The sequence below is a fragment of the Pyxicephalus adspersus genome, chromosome 11 (assembly GCF_032062135.1).
Source record: "Pyxicephalus adspersus chromosome 11, UCB_Pads_2.0, whole genome shotgun sequence".
Lineage (NCBI taxonomy): Eukaryota > Metazoa > Chordata > Amphibia > Anura > Pyxicephalidae > Pyxicephalus > Pyxicephalus adspersus.
Window position 1 is genome coordinate 47,654,256 of NC_092868.1, and position 11,149 is coordinate 47,665,404.

Sequence of the window (11,149 nt, forward strand, 5' to 3'; positions counted from 1 at the left end):
TGATTTATTAATGTTCTCCAAGGCTGGAGAGAATACACTTTCATCAGTGAAGCTGGGTGATTCAGCAAACCTGGAATGGATCTGATACAGAATTGAAAACATTTGCTAACAAATACCAAATGACTTTTAGTAAATCCATTCCAGTTTTGCTGGGTCACCCAGGTTCACTGATGAAAGTCTATTTTCTCCAGCCTTGGAGAACTTTAATAAATCAGGGCCAGTAAATATAAATAAAATAATCATACATATTTAAATATAATTACTTTTATTTTCTGTTTTACATGTGTCAATCAATGAATTTTGCTCATCAACAACCACATTTACTGGCATTGCTATAATGCTTAAGGATAATATGGTGAAGCCACAAGATAACACTGCAATAAAATACTGTTCCATTTACAAGAACAGTGCACAGAATAAATGTTCCCTTTGTGATGAATTGCAATGTGCTTTGCAAAAACCCAAACACAAATGCAAGCTGCATGACCAGAGCTTATAGAACTAAAAGCAATACAGTAAAACTTTGCAAGGAGTTATTGCACTCCATTTGAACTGACTGATAATATGGCAAATATTATTGTAACTGAAAAATGGTGTATTATAATATATATATTATATATATATATAATGAAAGTTAGAATCAGAATGCTAGGAACTTAAAGATAGAATATAAAATATTGAAAGGCTGGACAGTCTGAGGGCTCATTATAAATAACCCTAGAAGGACATATTATTGTTATACAGTATTTATATAGCACCATCATATTACACAGCGCTGTACAAAGTCCATAGTCATGTCACTAACTGTCCCTCAAAGGAGCTCACAATCTAATGTCCCTACCATAGTGATATGTCATTAATGTAGTCTAAGGTCAATTTTAGGGGGAAACCAATTAATCCTATTGCATGTTTTTGGGATGTGGGAGGAAACCCACGCAGACAACCTGCAAACTCCATGCAGATAGTGTCCTGGCTGGGATTCAAACCTAAGACCTAGCGCTGCAAAGGCCAGCGTGCTAACCCCTGAGCCACCATGCTGCCCACATATTGTATAAATCTAGTTATATTTGGATCATAGATATACATAAGATATGCATTAGTGTTACATTGTAGTCAGTTGTGCCTATAGTATTATGCTGCTGGTGTTGTGTATTGTAATGCAATGCCCCTAATAATAAAAAAACGCTCCTTTTTCTTCTGCAGATCCCCCAATATATGTCCCCTGTGTAGTACCTGTACCTGATTGTATTGTAGAACAGTAGAACAGGTACAGTAAGTTTAACTTTATTGATTTGCTCTATGTGAAGAATGAAGAGAATCGAGGAACCTGTGCTGTGCTAATGCACCGTGTTAGACAATTTTCAAGTGTTACTTAACCCAAAACCAAATAAGTGATATGTACTGTTCCTTAGATGTGGTAACTGCATTCATTTTATTTTAATTTTGAAAATGGAATTTTCTGTACCTGCATAAAGAATACTTATATGCTATAAATGGGAAAACAAATGCAGCTACCACATCCAAGGACTGGTAAGCTGTATTACATTTGCGTTCTTGGGTTTAAATTGTATTTTATATCAGCCAATACTGAATTTTCTTTCTCTGATTTCCTTGTAGATTGAGAGCTTCTCACAGTGTGCATTAGATTCTGAAGAGCTGTCTCTAGCTGGAGGACTTCCGCTGTCAGCCAGCATTTCTTTCTCAGCCTGACTGTCCCAGAGCCGTCCTTTCAATAAGGAAATTTAGTTCACTGATTGTTGCAGTATATGTTTCAGAGTGATTGGTGGAAAAATCTCTTTTATGTACAGAGAAAAGAATGAAACCTGATCTACAACTACAGTAAAGCTTTACATGGAAGTGACAGCCAAGCATAACATAGGGAGCACCTCTTGTAATTAGCAATGGGATTTATTTCTTTGCTGCGTTTGTTTAGATACAGCTGGGCAACTACCATTTTCAGAGAGTTTAGTGATAGCTGCCTGTTTATTTCTCTAGGTGCATTATAAAGCGGATCTAGGGGTTGAGGGTCCCAGCAGGAGCACAGTATAGTGTTTTGCATATGGAAAACCCACCTTCATATATATGGCAATGCCAGCCATGCGCTCTCCCTCCCTGCTTTACAGCCACTGGTGCCATCTTCCCCAAGCCTTGTCTGCTGCAGTAGTCAGTTATAATGCAAATTCTATGAGTTGCACTATCCTTTAACTAGGCTTCATTTGTTAAACTCATAGAACTGGAAGCAGAACTGACTTTCCCTGACCTCTAAAAAAATTGCCAGGGTAAAGATGAAGGGTAGAACTGGATGGAGCTATCTGGTCTACTTAGAAAAGAAAACCCCATTGAGCAAATGCAAGAGTTACAATATCATTGGCTGTCCAATGACCATAGAAAAAAGTCACCGATCTCAAAAAAGTTGCAGAGAATAAGCAACGACAGCAATGAGGATTGTGATACTTTGGTGGGCAAACTAAGACATGACCTTAACCTAGCTGGAAAGTTCAAAAATGAAATTGGAAAGAATTTTTAGTATTACAGAAAGTGAATTTGATCCTTGGAACAGACTTTCAGCAGACATAGTACATACGAGGCAGTGCTGAGAAGCTCCTGGCTTTGCCCAGAAAGAAGAGAGTCAGAGTTATGAAATAACACATTTATTCAACATATTCCCCCCTGAGACTGGTGCACTTGGTACAGCGTAGTTGCAGCTTTTCTAGAGCGTTCAAATAGAAGTCCTTCGGTTGGGCCGCAAACCAGCTCTCAGCAGCATCTTTGACGTCAGAATTGTCCTCAAAACGTTGCCCCTTTAGGTGTTTCTTCAAATTCGGGAAAAGATAATAGGCCGAAGAGGCCAGGTCAGGAGAGTAGGGGGGACCAATTGGAAACCAAGGGTGTTCAATTTGGCAGCCCCAACGTTGGGCGTGTGCCCAGGTGCATTGTTCTGCAAAAAAGGGATCCCTTTGGTCAACTTTCCACGGCGTTTCGTCTTAATTGCCTCCTTCAGCTGGTCCAGGAGGTTAGCATAATACTGTCCGATGATACTAGAGCCCTGAGGTAGGTAGTCCACCAACAGAATACCATCTTTGTCCCAGAAAACGGACGCCATGACTTTTTTGGCCAATTTCTGGGTTCGGAACTTCTTCAGCTGCGGGGACCTGCTGTGGCACCATTCCTTTGACTCTTCCTTGGTTTCAGGATCATAGATGTGGAGCCAGGTTTCATCCCCATTCACTAACCTAGCCAAAAAGCTGTGCAGCTTCAAAATGGGCCAAAACGGATTTGGATGCTTCAACTCATTCCTTCTTCTGATCACTCTTCAAACATTTCGGCACCCACTTTGCTGAAAGCTTGCGCATGTCTATCATAGTAGTAATAACAAACCCAACATGCTCCGGTGAGATGTCAAGTATCTGGGCTATCTTTTTTGTGGATATTTGCCGGTCCTCAATAACCAGCTCATGGACAGCATCACAGGTTAGGCAGCCAGGTCAGTTGAGGTTGGGGGGCCCCACTGCGGGGCTCATCTTCAATGGTGAAATGTCCAGTCTTGAAACAAGATATCTAGGTTTTGACAGTGCTGTAGGAAGGACACTTCTCCCCCAGTGTTTGTGACATCTCAGTGTGAATGTCCTTTGCTGACTTTCCCTGGAGAAACAAAAACTTCATGACGGCCCATAACTCCAACGACGTGAAATTTACTTGTTCCTCCGCCATCACAGCTTCTCACTAAAAAAAAAAACAGTTTTAAGAATCGCAAAGACCTGATATTTGCACAGTTACATACTAAGATATTAGGCTGTCATATGCCCCCACACTCATTTTTCTATTTCATCTGGAAGGGGGCAAAGCCAGGAACTTCTCAGCACCCCCTTGTAGAACAATGCCTGCCCCACAATATGTCCAGGGCTTACCTGTCTCCGCACCTAGGACCTCCATGGAAAATGTCAGGATGGAGATAAGCAGGAGGTCAGTGAACAATTATTCACTGATCTCCCCTGGGTAGTGTGAACTTTCAGCATTGAGCACTTCTAAGGTGTCAAACCCCAGCCAGTGTGGTCAGATAGTTTAGACATAGCCTGTGCTTGGATATCTTCAACACAGTGCAGAGGAGATAATGATCCCTAATAGACCATGAATGTATTTTTAATAAGAAGCTTTCACCTGCATTATGGTATTATATACGTGGCTTGTCAGACTCCTTCTGATATCAATGTTATTAAGTTTAAAAAAATATAAATATATGTTTACCAATTCCTAAGTTTGAAATTAATAATTGTTAGAAAGTGGAAAACTATGGAAGCGCCAAACTTATCAGAGGTAATATATGATCTTAATCTACAATGCACTTAGGAAAAAGTTGCAAGAGCACATAACAAATGCAAGAAATTTAGTTTAGATTGGGGAACATAGTTGGCCCATTTTAAATCTTGATTATTTTTCTCCTTTTATCCATGTTGTATTTTTACTCTTTTGAGTATAACAGCCTGTCCACTTTCGGATGTTAATTCCAAGCGTTTATTTTGTGTATGGAAAATTTATTCTTTTAACAGTGTGTATACTGTACTTTTGTTATTTCTGTTTTTATGGTGTTGTGTATAGTATGTGTTTATGTTAACTCACTTTCTTGTCCCTCTTATTCTTTACCCCCTTTCCTATGTCCATGTCGCCTGACAAGGCTTATTGTAATTTCTATTCCCGTAAGAAATGTATGGATATGATGGCAATAATATCTATATTTGTATTTGTATCAGTGAATATCCTTTAATAAAAATCTATTGTTTAAAAAAATGTTTACCAGTTTAATTAATACTAAGACCATCACATAAGACTCACAATTATCCTGGAAACAATTAAGTCTCTGAATCCCCTGAAGAAGCCTTAGAGCGAAACGCGTCGGGACATGAGACAAGATATATGAATATTAAAATTGATCATATGTGAAATATATACTTTGATCTGTGAGTTACCCTGTTATCATAGGAACACTACGTCTAGCTAAGGATCTTATCAAGGTCCTTTCCTATAATTATATTAAACAATCTTTTATTATTATTGTCAAAAAAGCCATCTTTGGTCTTCTCTCTTACTCTATTACCAATTTAATAAAGTAAACAACATAAAGGTTCCCTCTACACCAACCTACATGCACAGATAAATGCAAGAGTACATACTGTATACACACAATGATTGTGCCACAAACAGCGGCGGACATGGCCAACAGTGAGCCTCTGTGTAGAACTGACATGAGACCCCTGTGGCCCTATGTCCTCTTCTGTATCCCTGTACATGTTTAATACTTCTGGGGTCATTACGGGTAAATGATGACTGCAAAGACTTTCAAAGCATCACTCCTGAACAAATTTGGGTTTTTTTTACCATTTCACAGGTGCAGACAGTTTTGAGGCTTGACTTATTGAATATGTGTTCATCACATTACATTTTACCAAATTTGTGGTTTATATTGCATTGTGTGCACCAAAAGTATATGACAATATAGGCTTGTATCACAAATATCATGAAATATAAAAAAATTCTAACTACCATACCAGCATTTTGTTCTACATGGTCTCTGTTTTCAGGTAAAATAATATATTTTGGGGGTACTAAGTCATTATCAGTTCCAAAATATTTTTGTAGCACTCTCTTTTATCCCTATAAGATCCCTAAATATCCAACTACAGCTGCTATGCCTATTGCTGCATGCCAAAAATATAAAACACAATGCTCTATAGGCTCTATTTATAAAACAGGGAATTCCCCCAAATATTCCCTGGTGGGACTCTTCCAGATCCATGTGTTTTAATAGCAGTGGGAATCAATGACTGCTATTAAAACACATGGATCTGGAAGAGTCCCACCAGGGAATGTTTGGGGGAATGTCCGATTGCCTGTTTTATAAATAGAGCTTAAAAGTTCACCCTTCTGCTTAAAATGCCTATACCTTATACATTACTCAGACTCAGATGTTGGAATTGATACAATCTGCACTTTATTTTACTTTAGATGTATTTTGTAAAAATATAAAAGAATACCATGTACAGATTGTATTTTTATACGTATTGACAATAAATAAGCCACAGGAAGTATTAGTGCATACAAGAGTAAACTAACAAAGCACAATATTTTCTTTTCATGTCAAAATGCAATACATAAAACATATTTATATATTGCTTTGTTTTTATGTATATATATATATATATATATATATGTGAGTTATTTGGTGGAAAAAAAAATAATGAGACCTAGATGAGGTCTACTAAAAAATTTCACCAAGGATTCTCCAAACTTGTACCTAAAGTTCACACATTTTTCTCACTTTTTTCAGTTACAAAATATATAAATCTTTGGAAAAAGTTGATTCACAAGTTGTCAAATTAAATCCAACACATAAAAAGTTGTCTGAATCTTCAGTAAAATGATTGGTAAATAAACCTCTAAATTCAAAAACGGTGTCCACTACAGAGAGGTGTCAGTAGTGGTGGTAGGAAATTGATAACATTTTTGAAGCAAGCATAGACCTATATTCAAACAAACAAAAAGAAAATAAATAAATAAAAATATTTGTAGAATTGATGGACCATTTTTCTGCTTTTTACTCTTCTGTTGATTTTTGTTTTTTTTTTTACTCTTTTATGCTTTTAGGTATTTCATGCATTTGCATATTATAGTAAGAGTTCCAGAGGACCGGTAGAAACTCAATTACAGTTTAATAGATGAAAGAATCATAGAAAAGGGTGGAAAACACACTCAAAATATTTATTTTTTTAGTGAACACTTTAGTTTTACTTTTAGGTTGTGATTTTATATACTTTTTATGTGATTTTTATATAATATTATATTATATTAATATAATACTATACATAAAGAAATATATACTATATTTTTACAAAATATGTAAGCATAGGTAAAATAAATATTAGAGTAAATAATAAAAGTATAAAGCTCTTCGGGGCGGGGTCCTCCTCTTGTGTCACCGATTTGTTTGTCATTTGCAACCCCTATTTAATGTACAGGGCTGCGTAATATGTTGGCGCTATATAAATCCTGTTTATTATTATTATTATTGTTATTAATAATAATATTAATAATACATAATAATAATTATTTCATATCTATATTGAATTTGCACTCAGGGCACTCATTCATAAAGGGCTTCTGAAAAGTTTGGAGTATAAATCCTGTTTATTAATATTATTATTATTATTATTATTATTATTAATAATAATAATAATAATAATAATAGTAATATTAATACTCAGTGCAATAAACAAATGTTGCATCTAACTTTCTATATAAAATGTTTCACTAAATGGTGTCAAACAGAAAGTTGTAAAATACTAAATAAGAATACTATATTTATCAATCCAAGGCTTTGTAAAATGTTTTGATAGTAATAAGGGTATGGATTAACATTCTCCCTTCCATTTGTGTGTTAATTCCCCCATCTCCTAGATTGTAAACTCTTCAGGGCAGGGTCCTCTCTTCCTCCTGTGTCACTGTCTGTATCTGTCTGTCATCTGCAACCCCTATTTAATGTACAGCGCTGCGTAATATGTTGGCGTTAAATAAATCCTGTTTATTATTAATAATAATATTAATAATAATAATGTACAGCGCTGTGTAATATGTGGGTGTTAAATAAATCCTGTTTATTATTATTAATAATAATAATAATAATAATAATAATGTACAGCGCTGCGTAATATGTTGCGTAATATATAAATCCTGTTTATTATAATAATAATTTCTTTCATAACTTTATTGAATTTGCAGTCTATAAAGGACTTCTGAAAACTTTGGAGTTTCCATTGATTTCCACAATTTTTTTTTATTATTTTTTTTTTTGTTATGTGATTATTTTGAATCTGTGTTTTTGTTACTGTATCATTCAGGAACAAGGCGAGGGTTTCCACAATTCTTTGCACTCAGTGCTTGGTCCCAGCAAATAAACAATAAGTCTCCTAGCGACCTGTGGACTACAGACCAATCCCAGCTTCACCCTGACATTCCGCATTGTAAAGAATGAGAGAAGCTCATTGTGGAGGTGACAAGCCGCTCACACATGGTCATTACTCTGCACATACTGGCCCTGCCAGAGCCCCATTCACACCCTCATCTACAGCTATGATTGTCTCTGCTGTGCTGTACAGTCTCTGCTAAACACATTGCATGTCACCAAAAGGTGAGGACAACCAATGACGTCTTATTCCTTTCACTTGGATAGCTTAATTATTCTCTTCTTTATTTTTTTTACTTTTATTTAAAGTTAAGTAGTGACGATTTTCTTGTTGCAATCGCCTTATTTTTTGTTTTACACAAACTTATACTAAGCAAGCAAACTTGCGATTTTCTCTAAATGTGATTTTCAATCAATAGATAACAAAATAAGAATAGATTTTAAAAAGAATAATTTGATCTTTGTGATTGGCTGCAAGTATTTGATGTACCGTCCACTTGTTTGATTGTATTGTATTTATTTTTATCAATCTAATTCAAATATTGCCGGTAACTCAAATATGGTTTAAATTTTAATATGACGATTAGCCAAACAAAAAACAAACACTTAGCCTGATGAATTTTGGATAGACATTCTGCCCAAATATCAATTGTAAATCCAGTGTTTTCGTCTGATCAATGTGTGGTTTCTTTTCGAAGTATTCTGCTTTAAATGGTAGCAGATATTTTTAAAAATTCATTTTGATGTGTTCATGGTGTATATCAGGGGTGGGCAAACTTTTTGGGCCTATTGTATTAAAGCTCTCCAAGGCTGGAGAAGATACACTTTCATCAGTGAACCTGGTGACCCAGAAAACCTGGACTTGATCAGGTCCAGGACTACACTACGTCTTTTAAGAAATCCTTTCCAGGTTTGCTGGATCGCCCAGCTTTACTGATGAAAGTGTATACTCTCCAGTCTTTGAGAGCTTTAATAAATCAGGGCCCCAAAATGAGTTTAAAAATTTGACAGGCTGGTATCGGATGGAGGAAGAGTGTTTGTATGAAGTGATATAAATTACATGTATACATTACATAAAATAAGACATTTATTTTAGCAGGAGCAGTGTTGTTGGTTACCCTTTTTTGCCAGTCGTCAGGACAGACCGGAATAAAAAGCCCAAATGGGCCATATATATGGCCTGGGGCCCATGGTTTGCCAATGCCTCTTATATATTGAAGTTTATCCATCCTTATGTAGTGACTGCATGCTTTTGTTTCCTTTATTTTCACCCTGTGATCATGCCAGTAAAACACATTCTGTACTATGATGTCAGTGCTCAATTACTGGATTGTATCTACTAATTTAAAGTACAAAGAATAATACATAGGGGGAGGGGTTGAGTGGTTTACACAATGACTAGTTAGGTGCATTGGACCTTTGAAGGATCAGGATTAACAGGTATATTTCTGTGCTTGCAGAAAATGTGCTTAGTTTGAGAAAGAGGAACTAAGGATCATTTCAGACCCACAGTGAGCTGCAACATTCAGACACAGGCTCAACCATGGTCCACCCTATCCAATTCATGGGAATGGGAGACCATTTTTTGCACATGTTTGTGCCCTACTGCAACAAATTGCAGGATAGTTCCCAAAACTGACAAGTCATTTTTGGACATGTGGTAGCTGTTTAAAGAAGTGGGCACCAGCAAATCTGGCTACCTTCAGCATGGTTTGCCACTCCTGGACATGCAGCACCAGTTTGCTCTGCGTTTGGGAACTGCCAACCATGCAATCTCACACTGCAGGTAGGAAAGGATGCTAATACACCTAAGGAATAGTAAACTGCTTTATATTACATTGTTGTTCTTGTGTTTGAATATGCTTTTACTGAGTTTGGGTTCTTTGATGTTCCCTGAACTTGGTGTTGATTGAATGGGAGGCAAATTTTACACATATATTGGGGAGTCAGGCACTGCCATGAGGGTCATATACCAATGCAAAAACATGTTTGAAAAAAAACAATGGTTTTAAGAATGAAAAAGGGTAGCGGCAAGCATGCAGCCCCACCTTACTATGCCATACCAGGTTCCATGGTTTACCATTAGGGGTCCTAAAATTGAGGGACAGGATTGCTTACACACATCTTCTTCTTCCAAAAAAGGCCTTGTAGTTAGGGGTAGAAGTGAGGATCTTATTGTAAAATCTAAAACCCCTTATTAATTAATAAGGACATTCAGATTTCTGTCCTTATCCAGGAGAATAAATACTAAAGTAGATTATCACCCCTTATTTATTTATAGTTGACAATAAAAAATTAAAGTACAAAAACCATAACAAAAAAACTTTTACTGGAATAAAACCACAACACATATCTTAAAAAAAAAGTTATTTATATCTCTATAAGTAATCTATGGCCAATGTTCAGTGATGTAAATTAATGTATGTTAATAATGACAAATAATGACAATGAGCGCCCAACGACAATAATTACCCAATGCTCCCCCCTGCTAAATGCCAAATCCATATCACTGCAGTAGGAGGGTGATGAATTCCTGGTTGACATCTCTGACTATATTTGGCCAGTTAGGTTCCCCAGGATCTAAAATATTTTTTTGTATTATATTTTTGGCCATTGTTACCTGCTAACATAGTTCAGAGGCCATGACAAATGTCAACACAAATTCATCCAAGTCCTATCAAACAAGTTTTGGTAGATCTGATGCTCGACAAACATGTGGGATTCACCAAAAACTTATGGTAGGCTTCAACCTAAACCTCATCCCTAACTTTAAACATTGACATAATGTAATATATATCCTGAGGATGCTATTGGTGAGATTTCTGCATGGGTCTGCGCACCAGCTGGGAGATAAAAATGGAGGTTGGGGCAACCTCTGTCTTCTCTTATATCATACACACACCAACGGTGGTATATTCTTCCCATAATTCCTGGCACATTTCAATTTTGAATATTATCACCCATCTTTAGTTTCTCACCCTGCTACATTTTCCAAAAAAAAGAAACGTCAACAGGAAGGGTAGGATCTAGGAACTCATAGAATTCTCCCCGAGAGGTATAAGAAACACTCATGCAATGTACTCATGCGTATTTTTCGGCGTATAAGACGCTCCGGCATATAAGACGCACCCAATTTTAAAGGAGGAAAATCTAGAAAAAAAAGATTCTGAAAGATTATTCCCCTTCTGATCACCC

General features: G+C 36.5%; 1 protein-coding gene across 1 annotated transcript in view; it reads left to right on the forward strand.

The window, feature by feature from the left end:
* The first annotated feature begins 8,023 nt into the window (after positions 1–8,023).
* CCDC27 (coiled-coil domain containing 27) overlaps positions 8,024–11,149 on the forward strand; it is a 20,683-nt gene continuing 17,557 nt past the window's right edge. The window contains exon 1 of the mRNA XM_072426004.1: positions 8,024–8,179. The gene's annotated coding sequence lies outside the window, so the exon portion shown is untranslated. The remainder of the gene's footprint in view (positions 8,180–11,149) is intronic.